Source organism: Equus przewalskii, chromosome 9, assembly GCF_037783145.1.
Source record: "Equus przewalskii isolate Varuska chromosome 9, EquPr2, whole genome shotgun sequence".
NCBI lineage: Eukaryota > Metazoa > Chordata > Mammalia > Perissodactyla > Equidae > Equus > Equus przewalskii.
This window is the reverse complement of record NC_091839.1, coordinates 4,758,807-4,786,340: the sequence shown is the minus strand read 5'-3', so window position 1 is coordinate 4,786,340 and position 27,534 is coordinate 4,758,807. Positions and strand designations below refer to the sequence as shown.

The following is a 27,534-nucleotide window of genomic DNA, read 5'->3' as shown; positions in this document are numbered from 1 at the left end:
ACCCTCGCAGGGTTCCCAGTGAGGCAAACACAGTCCCGAAGCAAGGGGCCATGGTATGCGGCCCTGGTCTGGGCAAAGGAGGGCCCCTGTGTCTAGGACTTGCAAGGTGAGAACTGAAGGGCAGGCAGGTGGGGGCTGGCAGAGGGCAAAGGTCCGGTGGGAGGGGAATGACCCACTCTGGCTGCTGGTAGAGAACAGATCTGTGGGAGGCAGCTGCTCCGCCCATGCCCTCCACCCACCCAGAGGCAGCCTGAGTGGTGCTAGGTCAACATCTGGCCAAAGGAGCCGGGGTCCCACACGCGGCTGGGGCAGGGGCTGTGTAGGCTGCAGGGCAGAATGCGGCTGGGCAGTGGAGAGAACCACTGGGCAGTAGAGAACCTGGGCGAAAATCCCACCGGATCATTGACCGGCTGGGTGACCACACACATGGGGCTGAACCTCAGGCTCTTCCTCACTAGCAGTTCTAGGGGCTTTGTGGTGAGAATTTAATGGGATCACACAGTAATGCACCCAACCCAATGCAGGGCCCACCGGAGGCGTTCAACAGACACCCACTGTTGGCCACGCACCACCGTCCCATCAGCAGAGAGAGTTCCCGGGCCTCGCTGACAAGCAGGGCAGCAGAGGAGTCTCCCTCTGGAATCAAGCTTCTGTGCCCCACGCAGAGGCCAGGGGTGCTGGAAACCCTCCTGCCTGCCCTGAGCGCGTGTAGAAGAGGATAGCGTTCACCTGGCACGTGGGGAGGCCGGAGCTGAGGAAGGGGGCCAAGCTGAGGAAGAGGGAGAGCTGCATGCTCTGAAAAGCAGCTGTCGGAAGGAAAGAGACTCCGTGGTAAGGAGGGCAGCAAGCGCCATTGGCCTAATTCCTCTCCCTTCCATTTCCATGCAAAGGAGCAAATCAGTGTAAACGCGGGGGTGCGGTGTGGAACCTGGATCTACGGAGGAAAGCTGCTCAGCGCACAGCAGCAAACGAGGCACCGCCAGGAATTCCTGGCGACCCCAGGGCAGGGGGCACAGGACGGCGACGTGGCAGCCACTCGGGGTCGGGGGCCTGGAAGAGGCGAAGGGCCCACAGAGGAGTCCATGAGGGCTTCACGGGGACACCAGGGGTCCGCCCCACGGAATGACCTCCACAGACAGGCACTGACACGTCTCACAACGTAGCTTCAGAGTCTATAAAGCAAACCTATAGGGCAAAGGAGAGTAGACAAATCCCCAGTCATAAAGGTTTTAACACTTTTAAATGGACAAATTATGCAAACAAAATGAAGGGAGAACATTAAAGATTCGGCTAAAAAAAATCTGGTGCTCCCTCTCACACCTTTGTGCTCAGCAAACAGAATATAGCTTTCTCAATCATTCATACAATACTTAGAAAAATGGGCTTAAATTAGACTACAGAAAAAAAAATCTCAACAGAAATCATTAACTAAAGACAATGCAACAAAAATAGAATCTAACAAAAAAGAGAGAGATTAAAATGTTGGCTACAGCATTATTTTTAATAGGAAAAAAAAGTGGAAAAAATATAGGGGCTGGCCCCGTGGCTGAGTGGTTAAGCTCCGCTTCGGCGGCCCGGGCTTTCACTTGTTCGGACCCTGGGCACGGACATAGCACCACTCATTGGGCCATGCTGAGGTGGCATCCCACATGCCGCAACTGGACGGACTCACAACTCGAATATACAACTATGTACTGGGGGGATTTGGGGAGAAAAAGCAGAAAGAAAAAAAAAGAAGATTGGCAACAGTTGTTAGCTCAGGCCCAATCTTAAAAATAAATAAATAAAATTCCCATTAGTAGAAGACCGTTTAATTAAATTTTGGTTCATCCAAGCTCTGGAATCCTATGCACTTGTTGAAAAGAATCACCTCATTCATCGAATACAACGTTCTAGAAAAGGAGAATGGGCTTCTGGTAGAATAAGCCATAAATTGAGTGGTAATGGCTGAGAATGTTCCAAAATTGGAAAAACACATGATTTCTTATACTGAAAACGTACACACAGTGCTATGTAGGGTAAAAATAAAATAAATTCACCCATCTTAGTAAAACTTCAGAATACCAAAAAAGGAAAAGAAAAATCTTAAAGTTTACCAGAAAGAAAGCCAGATAGCCTATCAACAGTTAGAACAACAGCAGACATCCTAGCATCGTAGCATCAAGAGATGCCCAGAGGGGCCAGCCCTGTGGCACAGCGATTAAGTTCGCACGTTCCACTTCTTGGCAGCCCAGGGTTCACCAGTTTGGATCTCAGGTGCAGACATGGCACCACTTGGCACGCCATGCTGTGGCAGGCGTCCTACATATAAAGTAGAGGAAGATGGGCATGGATGTTAGCTCAGGGCCACTCTTCCTCAGCAAAAAAGAGGAGGACTGGCAGTAGTTAGCTCAGGGCTAATCTTCCTCAAAAAAAAAAAAGCAACAACAAAAAAGAGAGATGCCCAGAAGAGAGTGGAGGAATACCATTTTTTTGTGACTGCTGTAGGAAAATAAAGGTCATTCTACTCAATTATTCAAGAATGAGGACAAAATAAAGACATTTGCAGACATCCAAAGCTGAGAGTTTGCCATCTAAAATTAAAGAATTATTAAAGGATACATTTCTGCAAGAAAAATGAACCTAGAGAGAATGAGCAGAATTTTAAAAACACGAACATTGGTAAAATTTGTTAGCAAATTTAATTAACTACCAACTCTAAACATTAATAATACTTTTTTGGTGCTAAGGTAGAAAAAAATTCTCAACTATAACAAGAAGGAAGATGGAGGGAGAGTTTGGTGAGAGATTCCCTTATGCGAAGATCCTTGATCGTTCTGGAGGACGGCAGAGACAATAACTTGAGGCTTGCTAAAAAATGTGTACTTAAATATGTAATTTAACATTTTAAGGGTACTCAATTAAGTGATAGAAAAAAATACACAGTTTTCAAATCAACAGAAGAAAAAGAAAGAAAGAAAATTGTATCGATTGGACTGAGCATAAGAAAGGAGAGTAAAGAAGCCACAAATAAAGCGATAGAAATAAATCCAAAATATTAATGATGACAACAAATATTAAGGTATTAAAGCCATCTAACATTTAGTGATGCTCACTATAGGTCAAGCCGTGGTCTAAGCATTTCACATGGATTTAATCCTCAAAGCAAGGCACAAGCTAGGTACTGTTATCACATTTTATAGATGGGGTAACGGAGGCCCCAGGAGGTTAAGAAATGTGTGCAAGTGCCCACAGCTGGTAGAGAGCAGAGCCGGGACACAGGCCCGAGCACCCGGGTTCCCAGCCCATGCCCTCCCTCATGTTCTCTGCGCCTTCAGAAACAGGTGCTGAGGCACACAGAAAGCCTACTGCTATGAAGACCATTCATCTCGGTGGAAAACTCTTCAAAAAGCAACACAGAAAGGCTGGAAATAAGTGGATGGAGAGTGGAATGCCAGGAATGATTAACTGAGGAAAACTGACATTGTGATATTATTATCAGAGAAAGCTGAATTCAAGGCAGAAAAGGAATTAATGGAGGTAAAGAGTGGCACAACACAAGAAGAAAAATAATCTAAAAAAGAAGGTGAACAATTAGGAACTTGTAGGCATCTAACAACAAAACCTCAAAATATATAAAGCAAAAAATGGCAACCATGAAGAAAATTCCCAAATCAACCATTAGAGGGGAAGATTTTAACAAATCTCACTCAGGAATGGAAAGATCAAGCCAATAAAAAAAATTAGAAGGATATAGAAAATTTGAAAAGCACAGTTTCAAGATTGATTTTAAATATGCATGCGTGTGGGTGTGTGCATATATGGAATGTACAGAAATATATATGTGTGTGAATATATATATATTCCTATAGCCAGCAAATAGAGAAGATACATTATTTTCAAGTACATGTAAAACATTTATAAAAACTGACCACATACCAGGTTATAATGTATTATGAGAAACTGATGTCATACAGGTCACATTCTCTGACCTCAACATACTTTAATTTAAAATGAATGATAAACTCTATATTTCCCCCATTCTAAGATGCACTTTTTTACACTCTCTCTGAAACCGAAATACATCCTACAATTGGTGGAGGTTAGAGTTTAACAAGCAGTGGATTTTTTTTCTTTCTCAGGGGTACATAAAATAACGGCATGCATTACAATCACCATCACTGTAGATTGCATGAAAATACGGTAGTTTTTAAAAAATGTATAGGATACAATACTATCTAAGTAGAAATTAATAACGAAAGAAAAAATAAAAAGCTTTAAAATACGCTCCTGAACAGCTCTCTTGTATGAAAGAGGAAATAAAAATAGCAGTTTCAGACTATGAAAAATCATGCTGGCGACAACGTATGCACACCCAAATTTATGGAATGTGGCCAGAACTGTGCTCAGAGGAAATTTTACCACTTTAAGAGTTTTATTCTTAAAGAAAAAAGATAATAAATGACCTGGACATTCAACTTCAAAATTAGAAACAGAGCAAGATAATGAACCTTAAAAAGGGTTAAAGATGAAAGGAGGAAGAACTGATTTTTAAGAGTTCACTAGAAGGATGAGTAAATAAATTCAACAGCTGTTTCTTAGAAAAGGTCAATAAAATATACAAATCTCTGGTAAAGTCTGATCAAGAAAACAAAGAGAGAAAAACAACATTAATGAGAAAGAGATATAATAGGAGAGGCAAAAAAAATTATTAAAATTTAAGAATACCATGTGGAATTCTATGTTAATAAATTTTAAAATCTTGATTAAATGTATGATAGTCTAGGGAAGCCGAAGTTATACAAACTGATTCACGAAGCAGAAAAGCTGAGTGGAAAACGAGGGTGGAAAACAATTCCCCACCCCAGAGGCGTTGTCCTCAGACAGATTTCACTGGAAAATTTCAAACCTTCAAGGGACAGAAATTTTCTATGCTATTTAAAATGTTCCAGAGGATAAAGAAAGGAGGAAAACTTCCTAATTAATTTTATGAATAACACATAACCCTGGTACCAAAACCTGCCAAAGATGAAACAAAAATAAAATCACAGACTAATCTTGCTTGTCACTCTAGATGTAAAAATCCTAAATAAAAGATCAGAGCAGATACACACAGCCCCCGCCATCACCACCCCCAGCTCCAAATGCATGGAAATGCTGGGTAAAATATAGTATAAAATAATTAAATACATAATTGAGCCTAAAGGGAAGAAAAGGAAATCTTTAGGTGCAGAAAATGAAAAGATGTGAGAGCTGGAGCGATAAACTGTCAGCTGGTACCCCAGAGGCCCTGAATGACAGATGGCAGAGCCCAGAGGCCAGGGCCAGGGGCATCGTGCCCACAGGGGCCAGAGATACAGTCTGGGCTCTCCTCTCTCGTAAGACAAGGAGCTGGAACTGAGCTGCTCACAAAGCTCAGGATCTAGAGGGATCCCAGCCAAGCGAAATAGGGGCCGGAATGCTCAACCCTGTCTGGAGAAATACAAAACATCTCCGGGGGACTGGGCAGTTTCAGAAAGAAAGGAAATCCCAAGCCTGCACCACGGCCGCGGAGTCCAAATTTACACTCCCCATGTGGTGTTAGCATCTCCGTACATGGAAATAACGGGGAAGATGCATCCCAAATGACGCATCTGTGGGAGCTCCCAGAAGAAACAATTTCTGAAATGTTCTGAAGCAAGGCTTTTACAACCCAGGAAGCACACGGCTACCATTCAAAAACTTTTTTAATTCACCAATCTTAAATTAGTTTGGATAATTTTTGCTTCTCTAGAATATCATATAGAAATTATAATCCACTCAAGGAAATTATTCACCGAGAGGGAAAATCAGCTGATCAACAAACAGAAAGACTAGCACTCCATGAACGTGTGAGAAGGAGAAAGCCTGAAAAGATAACATAATTACGTTTGAAATTATTAAGTGAGTAAAAGAAAGGCTAAAAATAATGAAAGAGCAGGAAACTACCCAAAAAAGCATGTAGATTTGAAAGATCTCCATGGAATTCCTAGAAATAGAAACATATAGTGATTGAAATTAAAAGCACAATACGAGAGTCTAACAACAGATTAATTAGGAAACCGGGAGATGTGGTGACCCGGAAGATAAATCTGACATAATCACCCGGAAGCATACATGGGAAATATGAGACTGAGGTTACAAGGAAGGGAACAGAATGAGAAGGTCCAAAATAAGACTAATAATCATGGAGGCTGACAGAAACGCACCCCCAGGGACTGAAACAGAATCAGATCCTTCCTGAAGAGTTGCCGTAACGATCGGGAGCCAAACACGTTAGTGTCAGGGTAAGGTCTCCGGAACATTCCAGGGAACATGAATAACCAAGACCTAACTAGAGCTGACCATGTGTCAGGAGCTATTTTAAGCACTTTATATATATTAACTTATTTAATTATCACAACAACCTAAGAGTTTGGTAATACTACTATGCCCAATTAATAGATGAGAAAACTGAGAAACAGAGAGTTTAAGTAATTTTCTTCAGCTATTAAGCACTGAAATAGAATCCATCTAGAAAGTCCTTGTTCTTGACCTCTAGGCTATACGGTCCCCCATAGTGTAACTGGCACTTCAAAGGCTAATACTGAGAATAAAGGAAAGGAACTATTTGAAGAGATGATGACTGAAAGTTTTTCAGAACCTAAGAAAGCCATACCTGAGACTGAACAAATAAGTGCTTCAAATTCCAGGCAGGAGAAACCAAATTATATACCTAGATATATCTGAGTGAAGCTGAGGAATATGAAAACAAAGAGAAAATCACAAAAACAACTAGAGAGAAAGATACTATCCACAGAGGACTGACAGACTAACTCCAGCTTCTCTGAGGAATCCTGGGAACCAGAAAAGAATGGAATAGGTCTTCAAAGGGCTAGAGGAAAATAACTAACACCCCAGAATTCTATACTCAGCTCAACGATTCAGGGCAAAATCAAACTTCAGTGAACAAAGTCCAAGAGAGTTTGCACAGGTCTTCCCTGAAAGAGTTATGGGAGGCAGTGGAAACGGAACCCAGAGAGGAGAAGTAGGGCGCAATGAGCCAGGGGGAGCCAAAGAGTTGGTAAACAGCTGTAAATCTAAATAATCATTAGTTGTAGGGGACAGCCCCGTGGCCGAGCGGTTAAGTTCGTGCGCTCTGCTTCAGCAGCCTGGGGTTTCGCCAGTTTGGATCCTGGGTGTGGACCTAGCACCACTCATCAGGCCATGCTGAGGCGGCGTCCCACAGAGCACAACCAGAAGGACCTACAACTAGAATATACAGCTATGCACTGGAGGGTTTTGGGGATACGAATTTAAAAAAAAGAAGATTGGCAATAGTTGTTAGCTCAGCTGCCAATCTTTAAAAGAAAAAAAAGCTTAGCCTTTAAAAAATAATAATCATCATCATTAATTGTAAATAATAATAACCATGATAATGTTAAAAAAAATTGGGGAGCTTATTAACAATATGGTGCTAAAATTCAACAAAAGATATGAGATGGAAATGTAATAAGAATTAAAGTGTTCTATGATTATTGTGTCGTTTTGGAGGAAGGTAGAAATTTTGATTTAATTCACATTGCGTTAAGCAAAGCATGTATATTAAAAATGTAAAGGTAATCACTGAAAAAATAAAAAACAGAATGTATAACTTCCCCATCAGTAGAGGGAGCAAAAAAGGAAACAAAAATACAATCAATCCTTTAGAAAGCAGGAAAGATTTTTTTTTAAAAAAAGAAAGAACCAATGAAAAAGCGAGGAAAGCAGAAAAAACAAAATAAAAGAGAAAGAATGCAAATACACCAGTAACCGTGAAAAAAAAAAAGATTAAACTTGCTATGAGAGACACTTCCAAAACATGATACAGAAAAGTTTGAAAGTCAAGAGATACTAAAGAGATATATCACATAAATAACAAAGAAAAAGCTGTTTTCACAATAGTGACATCAGGCAAAATAGAATTTAAGGCAAGAAAGCATCAATGGGGATTAAAAGAGTTATTGCACAAAGGAAAAAGGAATAATTCACTAGGAAGATATAACAATCTTGAACTTGTATGCACCTAATAATATACTTTTTAAAAAGTAGAGAGTAAAATTAATCAGATTACAAGGAAAAATCAACAAATTCATAACCATAAGGGGAGATTTTAACACTCTCACTCTGAAATTGATAAATTAAGCAGCCAAAAAAATTAAGGCTATAGAAGATACAAATGATACAATTAACAAGACTGAGCTAAAGAATGTCTGTAGATATGGATACAGGACTCTGCAGCCAACAATTAGAGGGTCTGTATTATTTCAAACATAATGGAACAGAAATGACCGTATACTAACTAGGATACAAAGCAATTCTCAATTAAAATCAAAGAATCAATGGCATGCAAACCACAATCTCTGACTTCAATGCAATAAAATTGGAAAGCAGAGAAGAAAAATATGCCCTTGAAATGTTTGAGTCTAAATAATTCATGAGTCAAAGAAGCACAATGGAAATTATAAAACTTCTGGCTATTGAACAAGCAGTATGATAAAATAATTATGTACCCCAACAAATTAAGATTAATCCAGACGTGTATTACAGAATGGCTCCATATTAGAATATCTATTAATATAAGTTACTGCATCAATAGGTCAAAGGAGAAAAACCATGTTTATCTCCACAGACAGATTAAATACATTTGGGGGAGAGTGGAAAGTCCTTGATTATTTATAAACACTAGTAACATGGGATATTTGGTTTTTTTAAGATCTAAAAATCTTATCCCACAGACAGCCTCATGATTAATGGTGAAACATTAAAGTCAGGAATGGAACAAGGGAAGCCCACTACTATTTAATATTCTTCTGGGGACACTTGCCAATTTAGTTATAAAGGAAAACTAAATAAAAAATATAAATAGGGTCCAGCCCCCCGGCAGCGGTTAAGTTCGCACATTCCGCTTAGGCAGCCCAGGGTTCGCCTGTTCAGATCCTGGGTGCAAACATACACATTGCTCACCAAGCCATGCTGTGGCAGGCATCCCACACACAAAGTAGAGGAAGACAGGCACGGATGTTAGCTCAGGGCCAACCCTCCTCAGCAAAAAAAAAAAAAAAAAAAAAAAGAGGAGGATTGGCAGCAGATGCTAGCTCAGGGCTAATCTTCCTTAAAACACACACACACACACACAAATAAATAAAAAGTAGAAAGGAGTAAATCTTTATGACCTTGGGCTAGGTAAGGTCTTTTTAGACACAATATCAAGGCACAAGCAACAAAAGAAAAAAACAGATAAATTGGACTTCATCAAAATTAAAAACTTTTGTGCTGCAAATGACACTATCAAGAAAGTGATCACAACTCACAGAATGGGATAAAATATTTGCAAACCATATAACTGATAAGGATCTTGTATCCAGAATACATATAAAGAACTCTTACAACTTCATAATAAAAAAATAATAATTTATGGGCAAAGGATCTGAATAGACATTTTCCAAAGATGTACAAATGAACAATAAGCACATGAAAAGAGGCTCCACATCATCAACCATTAGAGAAATGCAAATCAAAACGACAACGAAATCAAATACCAAATGCAAATCTCATACAACTTCACACCCCCCTAGGACAACTACAATCAAAAGAGCAGACCATCACAAGTATTAGCAAGGAGGGGGAGAAATGCGAACGCTCACACGTGGCTGGTGAGAGTGTCAAATGGTGCAGCCATTCGGGAAAACAGTCTGACAGTTCCTCAAAAGGTTGAGCCTAGAGTTACCACATGACTCAGGCTTTCCACTCCTCTGTATATACCCAAAAGAAATGAAAACATACATTTACACAGAAACTTGTACGCCAATGTGTACACAGCAGCTTCATTAATAATATCGAAAGGGTGGGAACAACTCAAATGCCCATCATTTGATGAAAGGATAAATAATAAAAGTGGTATATATATTATGATGGAATATTATTCAGCTATAAACAGAAATGAAGTACCACAATATGCACGAAGCTTGAAACCATTATGCTAAGTGAAAAAAAGCCAAAAAAAAAAAAGACCACACATTGTTTGATTCAGTTTATATGAAGTATCCAAAATAGGAAGATTTATAGAGACAGAAGGTAGATGAGCGGTTGCCTAGGACTAGGGAGATATAAATGGAGAGTGACTGCTAATACGGAAACGGTTTCTTTCAGGGGTGATGAAAATGTTCTGGAATTGACTGTGTTGATGGTCGCACAACTCTGTGAACATACTGAAAACCATTGAATTGTACACTTTAAATAGGTGAATGGTGTGGTATGTGATTCTATCTCAATAAAGCTGTGTGTGTATGTGTGTGTGTGAGAAAGTGGGAAAGAGGGAAACTTTCACATTCCATATTTGCACCCACTCTTCTGCCTTCTCAGCTCTTACCCGAGGTTAAGTGTCTGTGCCCCTAGAGCGAACCCCTCCACTTCAGCGCTCCAGTGCTCTCCTACCTTCTCAGGGTCTTGGCTCCAGCAGGTCTCTCCTCTCCTACCTATAGAATTTTCCACATTCTACGGGATCATTCCCATCATCATAAAAATATGCTATTCTTTCTCCCATCCTAAAACTAAAAACCTTCTTGACCCCTCTTCCCTCAGCAGATACCTTCCCACTTCTTTGCTTTCCTTTGCAGCGAAACACGAGTTACCCACATTCCCAATTTCATCCCTCCCCACTCTCTCACAGACTCACTTAAATCACAATGTCATCGCCCCCGCTCCACCAGAGCCGCTCTTGCGCGGGCGCATTGCTGAACCCATTGACCAACCCTTGGTCCTCGTCTTACCTGACCTGCCACCAGCATTTGACACAGGTGACCACACACTTGTCCATGAGGCACTTTCTTCACTGGGTTTCTACAATACGATACCCTCCTCCTTTCTTCCTAACACACTGCTCACTTCTTGGTCTCTTTCATTGGTCCCTTGTCATCTCCCTGACTTCTTCATGTTGGAACAATCTAGGCCTCAGTTGCTGGTCCTCTTTTCTTCTCTATGTGTACTCACTCTTTTACTGACCTCAATCAGTCCTATGGCTTCAAAAACCATGTGTTGGTGACTCCCAAATTTAAATCTCCAGCTTTAACCTCTCTCCATAACTCCAGACTTGTGTATCCAACCAAACATCCAGCCTCTGCACTTGGATGTGTGTAGCACACCTCAAATACAGTATGTCCTTAACCGAGCCCCCTCCAACATCTGTTCTGCCCGCTGCCTTTCCCATCTCAATTGTGGGAACTCCATCCTTCTGGTTGCTCAGACCAACAACTTTCCTTTCCTCACGCCGCATCTAATCCATAAGGAAATCCTGTTGGTTCTGTCTTCAAAATCTGTCTGGGAGGTGGCCCATTCTCTCCATATCACTGCCACCATCTTGGCGCAGACCATCATCTTGCAGTGCGGCAGCCTCCCAGATCTCTGCCCCTCATCGTGGCACCAAGAAAAGAGGGATCCTCTCAAAATACAATTCGGTCACGCGCTCCTCTGTCCAAACCCGGCAGTTGCTCCCCACCTCACTCAGAGTAAAGTCAAATTCTGTATCCTGCCCTGCACGGCCCAAATTGTCCGCCCTCTCCCCCTCCCACCACGCCCACCTCCGTGGCCTCGTTCACAGCTGCCCTCTCCTCCATCTCTCCACTTCTTTGCTGATCCTCACTCCTGCCTAAGACTTTTCACTAAGTGCCCCCTCTGCCTAGAAAATCTGCGCCTAGATCAGGATTTCTCAAGCTTGGCACCGTCAACATTTGGCGCCAGTCAGTTCTTCATTAGTGGGGCTGCCTCGTGGTTGGGGAATGTTTAGGAGCATCCCGGGCCTGTATCCACTAGATGCCAGTAGAACGAGCCTAGATGTTGCCAAATTCCCCTGGGGGACACACCTGCCCCAGATTGAGAACCGCCTGTATGGCCCATGTCCTCATTTCCCTCAAACCGCATCTTTGCTCAAGTCTCACTTTCTCAGTGAGGCCCACCCTGACACCCCACTTAGTTCTCTGACCCATCCCTCCTCCCACCCCACACTTCCATCCCCCTTACCCTGCTTGGCTTTCAAAGCAACTATCATGTTGACTGCCTGGGGGCTGGGATCCTCCTCTGCTTTGTTTCTGGATGCATCCCCAGTGCCTAGAACAGTGCCTGGCACACAGTTGCTTCTCAACACACATTTGTTGAATAAATGGATCAAAAGACTCAATATGGTAAAACATAACAAATATAGTAAAAGGTCAGTTTACCTGAAAATTTATCCTGAAGTTATCTATAAATGAAACACAATCCCAACACAAATCTCTATTCCATATTATTTGAAACTTGACCCAATATTCCTAAAGAAACAATAAAACAATAACAATAAAATGTAATGTCCTTGTTCACACAAGAACAATGAGAGGAAACTTGCCTTCTAAGATATTAAAAATGTGTTCATAAGCTATGATCATTAAAACAGCAGGTTCTGGGACTAGATTAGACAGACTAAAACAGGAGAGTCCAAAAGTGGCCGCAGTAAATATAAGAATTAAGCAAATGATGATGCTGGCATTTTAAAAAAGTAAGCCAAGAGTGAGTGCTCAATAAATGAGGCGGAGACAATTGCTGGGCCATTTTACACCTGCAGCTTACGCATGTTATACAGAAATATAGAGGTACTAATACGTGCCGGGGAAGTAGCTGGAAGAGTCGTAGCTGGTTGCCCCTGGGAGCAGGACTGGGAGAGGTGGTGAGGCATGAGGCAGAGGCTTCTGGGTTTATTATAAGCCTTTTATTATCGATGCTTTTTACCTACACATATGTAGTACTTTCATGAAAATAAAAGTTATTTCAAAACAGCAATAAGCATGCCCCTCCTTAATCTATCAAATTGACAAGGATTTAAAAAACAAAGATTTTCTGGTGTGAGTATGAGAAAAAAGGCACACTCATGCACTGCTGGTCTTTCTGGAAGGTGATTTGTCGGGAAGCATTAAGTCTTAAAACTATGCAGCCCCTTTTGAGCCAACAATTCCACTGCTGGGAAGTGATCCCGAAATGACACACAGGAACACAGCAAGAACGCTCAGTTCAACATTCTTTAAAATTGGAAAACAAAAAGGAAAACCCACAAAATGTCCAACAGGGAACTGTTTACATAAATTATGATAAATTCATACAAAGAAATGCCGTGCAGGTGCCAGAAGCCGGGATGGAAACAGATCCATTATCATGGACAGGCGCTCGTGATATATAAAATGATTAAACAAGCTATGTGCGGCAGGCATAAAAATTATTACATTTTTATAAAATGAATATGACTTACAAGTTTATGTATATAAAGTGATTTAAACGTAAGATACTCCCTCTCTGTGGCAATGTGTGGGAACTCCAGATCCAGAGGACGGGCTGGGTGGTGAGACTTTTATTTTCTCCTTTTTACTCCTGGTATGGCATTTCTGCAGGGAATTGCTGGGACTTGGGAAGGTGGAGGCAGGAATGCTGAGCTGAGGTCCCTCAGAAGTGGGGTGGGGGTCTGCACAGGGCCTCTCTGCAACCCACTCATACACCAAGCCCCAAGCTGAGTGGCCAGCTGACCAGGGCTGGGCTTGCCGTGATCCAACTGCACGCCGGGCTCAGCCAGCAGCCCGGACGCCCACAGCCCGAGTGGGAAGGACCCCCTGCCAGCAGAGGGGTTGGGGAGTCCCAGGAGGGCACCCAGGAGGGGTCTGCTGCGTGGCCTGCAGTCTTCACTGTTAGTGTCCCTCTGCGGGCTCTGGCCCTCACCCTCCGGGTAGGGAACTGTCCTCCTTGCCAGTGAAGCTCTGGGCTCCAAATTCCTCGAGCTGACAAGCTAAATGCAGTTCACAGGCATATTGCTTGGTCAGTATAGGACTCTGATTTTAAATTTTGAGTTAGTCTCCAGACTTTAGAAGGAAAGAGATTTCATACAAAAATCTACCCATTCTTGAATACTCAAATACTTGGCCACCCTGAAGGCCCGTGCCTTCCTGCAAGGACAGCGGGCACTGAGTCCCACTGCCCCCTTCCCAGGCATCCCGGACGCACCACTTCCCCGCCGCGAGGCCTGGCTGCAGGGGGGCTGAATTCCCACCTGGGCAGCTCCCTGTCTAGGCTGCCTCATGCTCTCTCCCCAGTTTACAGGCCACCTTCCCCCACCCCCACTGTCAGCCATAGGAGCCAGTGCCCACTCCCAGGGCCCTCAGCCCCCCCTCTGCCTGCCCTTTGGGGATCTAGGGGTTTTCATCATACAAAATCCCCCCAAACATGTCTGCCCCGGTGGCGTGGCAGCTCAGATCCAGGGGAGCCCTTGGCCTTGCTGTTGCTCAGACCCTACCCAGGGGGACCTGGATTGGGGCCAAGACCCAGTCAGCACCTCACCCCAGGCCTGGGCTCAAGAAGGGGACACAGAGCAGAAAGAGCAATCCTGGTCCTCGGGGACTGTGATCCCAGCAGATGAGATTCACCTGGCAGACAGCTGGTTTGGGAAAACCGAAACCCCTAAATTCAGGTGTCGCGGGCTGAGTCCCCTGGAAACTCTGGGGTCTACTGGGGACCGCTCGAGAGAGAGCCCCCTCCGTGGAAGTAAGGAAGGCAGGGATGGGCAGACGGAAAACTCGCAAGCCGCACAACTGAGGCCTGAGCTGGCCCCACAGAGCGCTCAGGGGCTGGGAGGCACATGTCAGCCAGCCAGTGATTCCGATGGGATGTGACCTTGGGCAAGAAGCCCCCTGAGGCTGAGGGCAAGTCTGCTTGGGGGGCACCACGGGTAGCATCAGCAGCCCCCATGGGAGGGTGCGGGCAGAGCACCCCCTGGGAGCATCAGGGGTGTCCTAGAGACCGGTACCAGGCCTGAGGGCAAGAGGGCTGCCCCACTGAATGGGGAAAGAGCCCCCTCTCTCAGGAGAGGCTTTATAGGAAGGGCTAGAGACTCAAGAGGAGAGTGCACTGAAAATTCAGTCACATCCCCGGCATTTATTTGAAACAGAACATTAATTCTGACTGTCATTAGAGTCCATTTCAATTTTGTAATAACATAAAAAGTTAAGAGTCTAATTTATTCATACAAATCTTGTTAGCATCCAATTTCCACATAATGTAACATATTCCTTAAAAAGCTGACAAAGCAGGAGAAATTAAAAACATAAAAAAAAGACATCCATGGGCGCTCATTGCCACAGAGCCAAAGGTGAGGGGGGGGAGCAGGGCGCTCCTCAAAGAGCTGGAAGCCACAAGGAGAACCTGCAGCCGCTGCCGAGGCAGCTGCGCCACCCCATGGGGCTGTGGCTCCCATCATGTCCCAGACAGCCCCCCAGACGCTGTGGGGGCTCCCCCTCACCACCTCCGCCGCCCCCACACTGTCCCAGCCCTGTCCCTGCCCTTCCCGCTCCCCTGGCAGCTCCCAGCCCTTTCCTTGGCAAATCCATCGTTGAGAACCCGTAACTCCTCTTAATTACACGTCTGCAGTGTTTGCATTAGATAGCTGTCACCCTGTAATTTACCCGTACCGGGTTTTAATTGTACGTTAATCTCTCCTACACGCCACTCCTCTGCTGGAATCTGTAAGAGCAGCAGTTTGGGCCATTTTGTTTATCCCTCAACCAAAAAGAGCTGATGAACGTAATTGCAGACTGTCCCTCCCCGTCTCTTCCAGGATCACCTGCTGTGGGCTGGGGCGGCACAGAGGCTCCCATCACCTGCAGGCTGCCTTTAAACGCAATATCGGACCGTTTCGTAGCTGACAAATTTCAGAGGGAAGGTCAGCAGCAACCAGCAATCTTCCAGTCACCTGCCACGTGCTGCCCAGGCGCCCTGCTCACATCCTTTCTCTCAAGCTCCAGCCTGATGGGTGCTGGGGGCGCTCGTCTGGGGACCGTTCTCCCAAGAGGACGGAGGGCAACGTGTGAACCTAAGGAATTCACCAGCATGGAGGTTCCAAGGTCACTTGGAGAACCAACAAGGAGATTTATAAATTACAGAGCCTGGATGGCTGCCAGGGCCCCAGGAAGCTACATTTAGCATATCATTCTCCCAGCCGCAGCCGGAAGCCTTAACTCCCTTTCCAAAGGAATTTGAATGGAATTCTTTACGAGAACATCGTGATTGAAATATCATCAATTGGCTTTTCCTGACAACTCTGCCCTAGATTGCAATTGTGATGGGGTGTGTGTATGTGTGTTGGGGGGTGGCTGTCATGATCCCCAGCAGGCCGAGGTGGCTGTAAGAGAGCCCCATACAATATTTATGAAATCCAGATGAAGCTCTACGCTGGCAATGAGCTGATATCATAACACAGATTTCAAAACCACCCTGACATTTGCCCAAGATCAAATTTCCCCTTGCGAAAACCCCCGGGGCTCGGCCCTGACAGCGGTCTGGTGCCTCCTCCCCTCCAGCGCCCTTCTTCACTTAAGCCGGGTAATTAACACTGGGGTGGGAGGGACGGAGGGACCAGGCGCTGCAGAGTACACTAAGCCCGTGAAAGTCCACTTTCATTTGTGGAAAACACAAGCAGCGGTTCTCAGTGGTGAAAGACAGGAGTTTTGATAATTTTTATCGTTAAACACCTTCCAACAAAGTACAAATAAAGCTTGATGATCTCCTTACTCACGAGGAGGCTCTGACAGTGTCTTTGGACCAAGAGAGACGCGTAGGTATCCATCACACGTCAGCCAGGGAGCTAAAATGAAAGCAGGAAATGGATTTCCTTGGGGCCACAGATCTCATTTAGGTGCAATCTTTGATTCATTTTAGGGCACCCTTGGAGACGGAGACCCCGTTAGGAAATACCGCATGGGAAATATTGCATGAAATATTGCACGGGATCCAGGCCTGAAGTCCCCAGAGAATGCTTACGAGTAAAAGGCGAGGGCGATTTAGTTGGTTTTGATAAACACCTCATACTGCACATCCTAAGAGAAGCAAAATACTTGTCAAGCATGCATCTTTATGAGCCGTCCGCCTATAAACCTTGCACGGAAGGTCCGTGCTTAATGTTGGTTTGGCAGTAAATTGGCGCGACGCATGGGTCTGCTGCATCAAATTAGCATCGACCCATAAAACGTTACTGAATGATTCCTCAAATCTGCCAACTCTTCAAATCAATTTTGGAGAGAGCGTCAAGGTTTTTTTTTTTTAACTTTGATAAACCTTTCATATTAGTTATCACAGAAGACCATAAACCTTTCTAATCTGTCTTTCCACGCACACACAAAAAAAAGGTGTTGTTTTTCCCAGACTGCATTTAGCTCTTCCATCTTCGAACACCCGCCTCCACATAGCATAAACAATGTGTGTGTCATGGATTCTTTGTTGCCCTATTTTAAAGTGACTGGTATTTGGCTCACATTGTCCATGCCCCGTGGTCCCGCAGTTTGGAGGGAATTTCTATGGGCGTGAGGATAAAGTTCTCACCCTGGCCTTTGATATGTAGTCCCAAGCTCGCCTCCTCCATGAAGCCTTCCATAACTCACCAGTGAACTCTGATCACTGCTCTATGCCCCCATGTGTTGGGTCAATCAGACCATGGTCTCCTGGGGGCTTAGCGCATGTCCTTCCCTGAGGACTTCACATTGCTGATGCTCAGGGGCAGGGCCCACAGTGAGTGGTCCATGAGGTGTCGTCTCCGCCCTCCCCATCTTTGAAGACTAGCCCAGGCCTCCTTCTTCCATGGAGGCCCCGGCAGATGCCTCAGCCAGAACCCCTCGGCCTCACTCCCCAACCTCAGAGATCTAGCCACTCCAGGCATCCCCCACTGGTTGCGTCAGAGTTGCGTGTACAGCTGGGTCTCAGAACCTTGATTTGAACCCAAGCGGTCTGACCCAGAGCGCTTGTCCCCCAGGTCATGCTACTTTCCAAATGACGATGCCAGACTTGAGGAGAAAGGGAACAAGCCACATCTGAAGAAAGGAGGCTTCACCATGGTCCCCATCAAAATGTGATGGGGCAGCAGTGGACGAGGTGGGACGAGACTGGCCCTTTTGCCTTCACTCGACCAGGAGGCCTGTCATCTATGAAAAGGTGGTGGTGGAGAATTGAGGAGGCTGCATGAGCAGGGATGGAGTGCTGCTTTCAGGCTTCTCCAGAGGGACCCAATGACAGATTAGGGATGAGGTCACCTGGGGGATGCTAGTCAATGGCCAGTGCCTGGAGTGCTGGGGGTGAATGTGGCTCTGGGGGCACCAGCACAGAGCCTGGGGCCTGGAACCACAGGCTTGCCCAAAGCTGGCTTTAGAGATGGAGCAGGTCATTTAGAGGAACAGAGCACCAGGACAGGACACCCTCCGGGGTCTGAAAGCCCAACTTCCAGAGCCCTCCCCACAGCAGCCCAGGTGACCAACAAAGCCCCATCAAGCAGCTGGGGCGGGAGAAGACAGAGGCCAATAGGCAGTGCTTTATCATCTGGTCCTTCATTCAGTGCGTATTTACGGGGCCCCACTCTGTGCCAAGACTGTTCCAGGCACGGGGATGCAGCAGTGAACATGAGAGACAAGGTGGTCTTAATGCTCCTGGAATTTGTGGAGGGAAAGAAAGATGAGCCCCAGAGAGACTGATGGATCATGGGGGTCCATCCGGTGACTGGGAGCTGGGGCGGGGCCCAGCGTCTGCATCTCTGACAAGCTCCCAGGTGATTCTGGGGGAGGTAGGCAGGTCCCCGGGCTCATCCAGAGACACACCTGTCCATTCCATCCCCTACCTTCCAACATGGCAGATTCAAACCCGCCCAGCAGAGTGACTCACGAGCACCTGCAGACAGTTAAGACATCTACAGTTTGGAGATGGAAGTGAATTTTCAAATTTGTTGAATAATGTTTTCAAGTTCAACATATCCTGGGCAAAAAATAGACTGCATTAGTCATCTGTGAAATAAAGTTAAAACCACAGTGTTATTCCTCTCCATACTCAAAGAATGGCTAAGGTGAAAAAGACTGACAACACAAAGTGCTGGAAGGGTTGTGGAGCAACTAGAACTCTCACATGTAACCGGTGGCAGCCACGGGGGGCAGGACTGATGCAACTACTTTAGAGAAAACTTAACAGCACCTACAAGAGATGAACATGTGCACATCCTGAGCCCTGGCGATTCTCTTATAGGTACATATTTATTAAAATGTGCACACCTGCCCAAGAGACACATGTAATATCCACGGCAGCACTGTTCGCAATAGCTCCAAACTCTGAACAACCCAAATAGCAGTCAGCAGGAGAATGGAGAAATAAACTGGGGCTATTCACACGGAATCCTACACAGAAACAAGAATGTACAAATGGCAACCACGCCCAGCAACATGCGGCAATCTCACCAACACGATGGGAACGTGATTCCACTTTTATCAAGTTTAAAAACAAGGAAAATCAACCAACGTCATTACAAGTAAGGAGAGCAGCTACCTTGGCGGAGAGAAGTGCCTGGAGGGGCTGCTGGGGTGCTGGTCCCGTTCTGATTCCCGCCCCACAGCCGGCACCTAGGCCTGGCTGCGCAGAATCACTGCATCGTACACACGACCTGTGCACTTTTCGGGATGCGCACTCTACTTGGAACAAAAAGTTTTAAAATGTACCAAACGCAGGACAGGGAAAAGGTATGGATAGGAAACTGCTTAGAATGGGTGGGACTTGAGGGGAAACCAGCCAGTGGGGTCACAGCCCCCTTAGCTTTTGTCACATCACCAGGCAGGGCCCTGGATCAACATGCTTCTTTGCACCCAAGATGAAGAGGGACTGAGCCTCGGCTCAAAGACCAAACACGGAAGATGATAATAACAACGGCAGCTGTCACTTACTATGGGCTGGCTATCTGTTAGGCACAACAGCTCTATGAGGTGGGTCCTCTTGTCATCCCAATTTTACAGATGAGGAAACCAAGTCCCTAGACCACACAGTGCCCAAAGGGTGAAGCTGAGATTTGAACCCAGGCAGTCTGACTCCAGGTGCTGGCTTCTGTCACAGCCCAGCGGTGGCTGCGTGTGCTGGAGCCAGGGGTGGAGCTGGTTGCCATGACCACCCATTGACACTTCAATTCATGGCAGAGGGAATCGAGAAGAGTTAAATAATAGGCATAGATGTACCTTCACAGGGATGAATGGTCATGAAATTAAATTTGCAGATGAGGCCGACCCTCACGAGGTAAAATGACGTCGATGGAGACGACAGCCCAAAATCAAAGCAGGACACGGTAAGATGCAGCCACTCTGGAGAAATGCAGTTTACCATGCACACCAAGGCAGTAATCCACGCCTAAGTGTCTTTCAGGAGAAAACAGTGTGTGAATGGCTGCTGTGAGGGATGGCGAGGTGGCCACGACCACTGACAGCAGGCAGCCTCTGCACCCGGTGACCGCAGCAGGCTCAGCCCCCAAGCACGACGTGGGGGGGACATCCAGGTGAGATCACGATGTGTCACCCTGCTTTGTTTCCACACCACTCCCAGCCCCGAGGCAGCCTCCACCAAAGAGATTCGAGTAAGACATGGGGGGAAAGCTGAGGGAATCGTCAACGAAAGCTCCTTGGAAGTGGGACTCAAATAGAACCCAGATGTATATGAGGGAGTATTCCTGGTGAAGGTGTCAGAAGGAGCCCAGAACACTGGCCTCAGCCAGCCACAGGCTGACTGTGTTACCCACTGGCTCAACCAGTGTAAACAGAGTGCCTGCTTTGAGCACTGGCTCAAACAGTTTATACAGATGGCTTGTGTAACACATTGATTTGACCAGTGTAGACAGATTGCCTGAGCTCAATCGGTGTAAACAGACAGCTTACATCATGAACAGGGCTCAATCAGTGTAGACAGAGTGCCTGCTTTGTGCATTGGCTCAACCAGTGTAGACAGACTGCGTTGTACATGGGGCTCAACCACTTCAGCTCTGGGAGACAGAACCCCATCGGCAGGGCCGAGGTCTGATTGAAAGGCGGGGCCTGAGCTGAGCTCAGCCACCAGGAAAGTCACAGAGGCCAGAGTCGGAGAGCTCTGAACCTCATACAAAGACCGCAGCAAGGAGTGGGACAGGCACAGACTAGATGGAAGGTTCCAGCGCTCATACACTAGACTTGACCAGTGTAGATAGATCATGTGCATCACACACTGGCTCCACCAGTGTAGACAGACTGCACAGTTTAGCTCACTCTGCCTGCCAGCAGTAACCACTGAGTATCTTCTCTGTGCGGAACTCATAATGGCCAAGACAGGCGGAGACAGCGGGGTTCGCACCAGCAGTGTGACCTCTTTGTGTTTGCTCGGCCTCTGCCCGCCTGGCAGGAGGCTCTGCATGTGGAAGGACTCCAGTTAGTCTTTGCTGGGTGCCTGGATGCTCCCCTCAGGAGCACAGGAAGCAAAGCCCTCATCTCCGGGCTGGAGGTGGGTCTCAGTGCTCACAGGCTTGGGCAGATGAGTCTTGTCCGGGGAGATGAGTCAGTCCCCAAGAAGAGGCAGCCTCGAAGCTGGGGAGGACTTGTTTGCCTAGCATGAGTCAACCCAGGCCTGGGCTAGGGCCTGCCGGCAGAGGGGCTCTCCTGTGTCACCTTCCCACTGACAAGCACGTGGGCATGTCCAGTGGTCCACGGCACCCAGGGCAGCAGCCAGGATAGAAAGGAAAACCAGTCTGACAAGGCCACTCTCCAGGCAAGGAGCCTAGGGGCTGGAGGAACCAGCCCCTGAGAGGCCGGGGGCCGAGGAGTAGATCTCTACCTCCTAGCATCCTCCCCTTGGCTCTCGTCCCTCCCATTCCCATGTCTGGCCCAGCCCGGGAAGAGTGAGGACAAGGTGACAGCGACCTGGGCTGTTGCCTGCATCTCAGCAGCCACTCAGCTCAGGGCCTGCAGCCAGCAGCGTGGGCACAATGGGAAGCGGGGTAACTCACAGACCTGCTGCCCCCACCCCACCTCTGAAAGACAGAGCTGAGTGGACCCGGCCCAGGCCAGAGCTGAGCTACACACAGCCGCAGGGAACTCAGCGACACCCGAGGGAGTCTGGAGTTCTGAGCCTTGGGCAGAGCCCCTCGCAGAGGGCAGGAGCAGATACCAACTGGCTCCCACAGAGAGGAGGGAAAGGAGAGAAAGCTGAGAACGAGGAAAGGGCACAGAAGAGGAGTTCTTTCTCAGTCTAGTGCCAGCCAGCAGCCAGGTCAGATACAAGTGGGTGGCAGGTAAAGGACCTACCAGGGGACCAGGAAGCTAAGTGGATGACAGGCAGGCCTGAGGGCTGTCAACTCCAGAGCAAGGTGGGCATCAGAGCAGCTTGTTCTCACCAGAGAGCACTGAGCTCAGGGCAATGAGCTGGCACTCACTGAGTGCTCACTATGAGCTAGGGCTAAATGGCGAACCCCTGGGAGAAGCTAGCAGAAGGCCAAGGGCTTAGAGCAAAGCTGCAAGGTGGGCCAGGTGGGCAGGGGAGCAGAGGCAGGGCCACACAAGCAGTGCCTGACCCCCACCCCTGGGGGACACAACCCAATCAGCGTAGAGAGGGGCTTGGGACTCCCTGGTCTGGAGGGCCCTGCCCCAGGGCACAAAGAGCTCCCAGTCATGATCCTAACCACCCTCGCCGTCTCTCTTCCCGCACCTAATCCAGCACCAAACCCTGGCGGATTCATGTCCATCCCTCCTCTAGGACCACGGCCGTCCTCCTCCAGGATTACTGCAGCTCCCTACTCTGCAGCAGCTGGTCGGCTCAAGTCCCAAGGCCCTGCCTGCCTCCAAGGCCCTAGATGGCTGGGACTCCACCTGTATCTCCAACTACATCTCCCGCCTTCACTCTGCTGGCCACAGGGCCTCCCCACAGCCCCTGGACGGCCCTCCGTGCTCCCTCTCACTCATTCACATTCTGTGCCAGGCCAGCTCCCTCCCTCCCTCCCTCTCTCCCCTCCCTGTTTAGTTCCAGCTTTTCCTCCAGATCTCAACTGAAGTGTCGCCTCTTCAGGGAGGTCCTCCTGACCCTTCAGTCTAGGTCAATTACACTGTTGTAGGTCTCATAACCTCCCGGGTGTTTCCTTTATCTGCTGATCATAGCCTACAATCACACCTGGTTTGGTTATTTGTTTAGTAATGGCGTTGTTTGGCAGAGCCCAAATCAGTGAGTGACGAATGAATGATGAGGACATTTCTGTCCCATCCGATTACAAACCCCACAAGGGCAGGGACCATTCTTAGTTGCGCTCACCTTGTGGCCCCAGAGCCTGGCACAATGACAGACGTCTAATACGTGGTCATTAAAATTCATTGATGGCAGAACGAAGAGCAACAACGGGTCTGGCACTGGGAGTGTAGGGTGGAGAGTCATCTGGCTTCAGGTTTTAATGTTGACAACTCTAATTTAGTTCAAATAAATGTCACTCACCGGGGCCAGCTCTGGCCATGGCTTGGCAGGGACAGGGCACCTTGCCCTCAGTCAACAGTAGCAAGAAACACTGATTTCCCAGAAATGCATGGCCTGCAGGGTGGGGAGCGGGAATGGTGAGATCCAGGTCAATGCCTGGGAGAGCAGCTGTGTCTGCCACCCCCAGCCCCTGCCTGAATACAGACACTCTTTGACTTGCCGAAAGGCGGCTTTTGAGGTGGAATCAGGGTTGCTTCTTGGTGTGAACGCACCTGGACGCAAGCAGCCCCGTGGTGTCAGTGGCTGAGGCTGCATCTGTGGCCAGCAGGTACAGGCAAGAGCTCCAGATCACCAATGACAGGTAGTTTGTACAGGGTAAAAGTCACAACTTTTTCCCACGGCCAATTTGTAAGTCTCATCTTCTGCCACGGTGATTTACCGACCGCAGGGTCACACATCCTCCAGCTGGGAGAAATGAGATGGCATCTCCAGCGTCCTCTGCCACCTGAGCTATTGTGGTTCTGTCCCCTGGTTGTCTGAGCCCAGGGCTTTCCTCTGCTTTGGGCAGCTTCTTCGTAGGAGGGAGGGAACACAGCTGCTCTGGAGTCAGACGAGTCCTGGCTATGACTCCAAGGACAGCCAGGGAACCGACTCTCATTGTGCCGTCACCACATAGGCTGCCTGCCCCTCAGCAAACTTCCCGAAGCTCCAGGACACCATTCTACATACACATCCAGACAACTATCCTCAATTTTTTTTTTTAATTTCTCACTGACCCATGGCATGGCCACATGGGTCAGCACCACAAGATCTCCTGTTTATAACTCATTATCGTCTCACTCACTGAAAGCTGGGCACTGATTTCACAGTGTTTACGGACTCTAATTGCCAAGTTGTTCACTAAGGAGCTGCCAGTATCCTTTGTCCACTTTCCTGCCCATAGGTTCCCACCCTGCTCCACACTCCTCCAATGTGGCTGCCACACACGGGAAAATCTGGGAGGTGCAGCAGGTCCAGCAAAGACAGGTGTCTCAGACTCCAGGCCAGGCAGCAGGCAAGGTGAGGCACATCTTCTCCCAGCAGCCCCACAAGACGCCAGGGCCCACCACAGGTACCTCGAACCAGACGCATCAGCAAACAACCACAAAAGCTCTAAGTGCCCATCTTTTCCATCAGCAAAACCACAAAAAGCCTATCAGGCTGCCGCTGGCATGAACTCAGAGTGAAAAGCAGAGAGGCAGCCTGCACAACGTTTCTAATCAGGAGAATCTGACTTTCCTCCTTTTAAGTGAACTGAAGGTAAATTCTGAGACGAGGCTAATAGGCACACATTGCCAACAACTGTACGGTAAAAAAAAAAAAAAAAAAAAAAAATACAGTGACCACACTTTCCCAGACTTATTAGCTTACATAAACAGAGATTTGAATAAATGTTTAAAAAATGAAATTCCCTTGATACTCTGTAATCAGTAAATGTTCATTACGGAAACACAGCAAATATGCATGAAATTTCCCAAGTGGTATTCTGGCTACAAGATTAAAAAGGCATCTCCAACAGCAGGCTGGGTTACAAAGCATCCTCCTCCGGTCACAATCCAAGAAAGCCCTGCCAAGCCCAGGAGGTCAGACGAGCCTGCTCCTCTCCCAGCCGGAGCCAGGGAGACTCAGAGATGCTCCTCCTGCAGGCTCAGGCAATTTACAAATGAGCCCCCACACCGGTTGATTGATGTCTCTCTATAAATAATTAATCCTTGATCTTGCTTTAAGAAAGCCTTGACTTTTTTAATCTGAGGTCTTTTCAAAAATCAATACCTGGGGAACATAATTCACTCTCGTGGAGTCTGATTCCAGGTAAATAAATAAGTTGTGCCATCCGTGTGTCCCAGGGCGAATGGGTCAGGCGATGGGATGGGGTCAGACTTCGAGGTTTTCTGTGTTCCATGCTATTGCATTATTGATCATCCTATGAGGCTCGACCTCGTCTGAATTTTACCCCTCCTGTGGGTCACTTCACAGAGGCAAATCTGATGCAGGCTCTTGAACGTGCTTCCCCTCCCCCCAAGAGCTCCCCAGACCCTGTCCTGCCATACGTAGTGGGCTCACAGGCTTAAAAGGGGGTCATCTCCGGGGACCAGCATGTCACCCCTCCCTGCGGCCTGTCTGCCTTGCCCTTGGGACAGGACAGAGCGTGGGCAGGACAGGCCATGACAGGTGGGAAATTTTAAAGAGGGCGCTGCCACTCCTGCTCCAGAGGCTGCGCTGCCCTAAGAGAGGACTCAGGAAAAGTTCCCCACCCCACCGGCAAGGGTCAAGGTGAACTTAGATGTGAGAGGTTACCCAAAGAAAGCCGGCTTGGTAGTGCACCTTGTGAGCATCCCAGGGATGGGGAAGGGGCTAGTCGGCCCGTACCCCTCTGCCACCGCTCCTCCCACCATCCACTCCAGAGGGGCTCCAGCCCCTTCACTCAACCCTCTGTCCCTCATGCTCTGCTGCGGGGGCCAAATGCCGGCCAAGCAGATATAGAGCCCCTGGACTCCCATTCCCTTGGCACAGCCAGTCACGGCTCAGGGTCCAGCTGGGAGGCGCCCAAGGACCCGGGATCCGCTGGAATAGCCGAGACGGCTGTGGGACCGGGCGCCCCAGGATCGGCCCCTACTTCCCGGTTAGGACAGACAGGCAGCGAGCGCCCAAGCCCACGGCGGTGCGCGGTTGCCGCGCCAGCTCCGGGTGGGGTCGCCGGGCCGGGAGACCAGACGTACTGAGAAAGTTAGGGCGGCGTGAGTCCCGCGCTGGGGAAGGGAGAGGGGTCACCTCCGACCCAAGCGCCCGCACTGGCACTGCCAAAACCCGCGACCGCGCCTTCGCCTGCGTGCAGAACTAGAAGCCAGCAGCTGGAGTTGCAGCCGCCGCCAGAGCTCCGCTGGGCCCCGCGGCAAAGCGGGTCCTTTCACCGCCCACCGGAGCCGCCCGAGGCTCCGACTCCCGCACTCCTGGACACACGCATGCACACACCTTCACACGATCACGGATGCGCACACACTTGCCTCGAGTACAAAACAGGCCGGTGCCCCGGAGAGCTGCGGAGTGGGGATGCGCGCGATGGAGCGCGGAGGCACCTTCCGGCGCTCGGTAGTTAGCCAAGGCGGCCTCTAACTCCTCCCTCGCCCCTGCCGGCCACAACCCGCCCCCGAGTCCCAGTCTGGACCACGCAGGAAAACCCTGGGCACCCCGGGCGCTCCAGCCTGGCGCCCAGCACCCGGGGCCGGGAAGAGGAGCAGAGGATCCGCAGGGACCGAGGAAGCCCGAGGGGTGGCAGTTGACAGACGCGCGGCGGCAAGTGAGATCCACGGAGCAAAAGTCTAATTAAAGTTCCTGCTACTGGAGCCAGTCCCCAAAGTGCGACCAGATCGGAACCCCACACGCTCTATCCCTGCCCGCAGCTTCGGACTCCCATCCGCGTGGGTTCGCGGGGCTGGGGCGCAGCGCAGACCCGGGCCCTCCCGGGACCCTTCGGGGCTCCTCTCCCTGCCGGGAGCCTGCACAGGGCGGGGACAGGGGTGGGGCGGGGGCGCAGCGCACTTACCTGACGCAGCCGGCGCTCCCGGGGCCGCCGGCGCGGTCCTCCACAGCGAATCCTCCGCTCCGGGGCTCCCGGGCGACAGGGAGGACCTCCGCCCCAGCTCGGGCCCGGCGCCTCCTCCCACTCCGAGAAGAACCCCGTGCGGTGGGTGAGGCGAGCGGCGTGGGGCCGGCGGCTAGAGCGCGCAGGAGACGGAGAGGGCGCGGTGGCGTGTTCCTCCTCGGCCCCCGGCTCCGGTTGGTCCCCCGCCTCCCGCCGCCGCCTTCTCCTCTCTCCACCACCGGCGGATCCGGCCAGCGCGCCGAGAGGCTCCCAGCGAAGTGCGAGCGAAGCCTCCGGCAAGGCTGGAAATAGCGCCGCGCTCGCCCGGCGCCCCGCCCCCGGCCTGGGCCCCGCCCCGCGGTGGTGGCGGCGACGGCGGTGCGGGCCCGGGAGGGATCGCTCCTAGGATCTCTTCGTCCCTGCCGGGAGCTCCGGGCACCGCACCCACGCACGCTCTGCGGCTCCCGCGACCCCACGGGCCGCGCGCTCCGAAGGATCGGCCGCTGGGCGCGGTCCGGCGGCCGCGGGGGTGGGGGCAGTGGTGTCGGAGGCCGCGCCCGTCTCCCGGGTTCCCCGAGTGCCGAAATCCCGGCTGACACTTGGCTCCTGACTGCGGCCAGAGT

The 27,534-nt window shown here is 48.8% G+C and overlaps 1 protein-coding gene across 1 annotated transcript in view; it reads right to left on the bottom strand.

Moving 5' to 3' along the window:
* Window positions 1–27,214, bottom strand: part of CHST8 (carbohydrate sulfotransferase 8) — a 113,226-nt gene extending 86,012 nt beyond the window's left edge. The window contains exon 1 of the mRNA XM_008526094.2: window positions 26,873–27,214. The gene's annotated coding sequence lies outside the window, so the exon portion shown is untranslated. The remainder of the gene's footprint in view (window positions 1–26,872) is intronic.
* Between the last annotated feature and the right edge of the window lie 320 nt (window positions 27,215–27,534).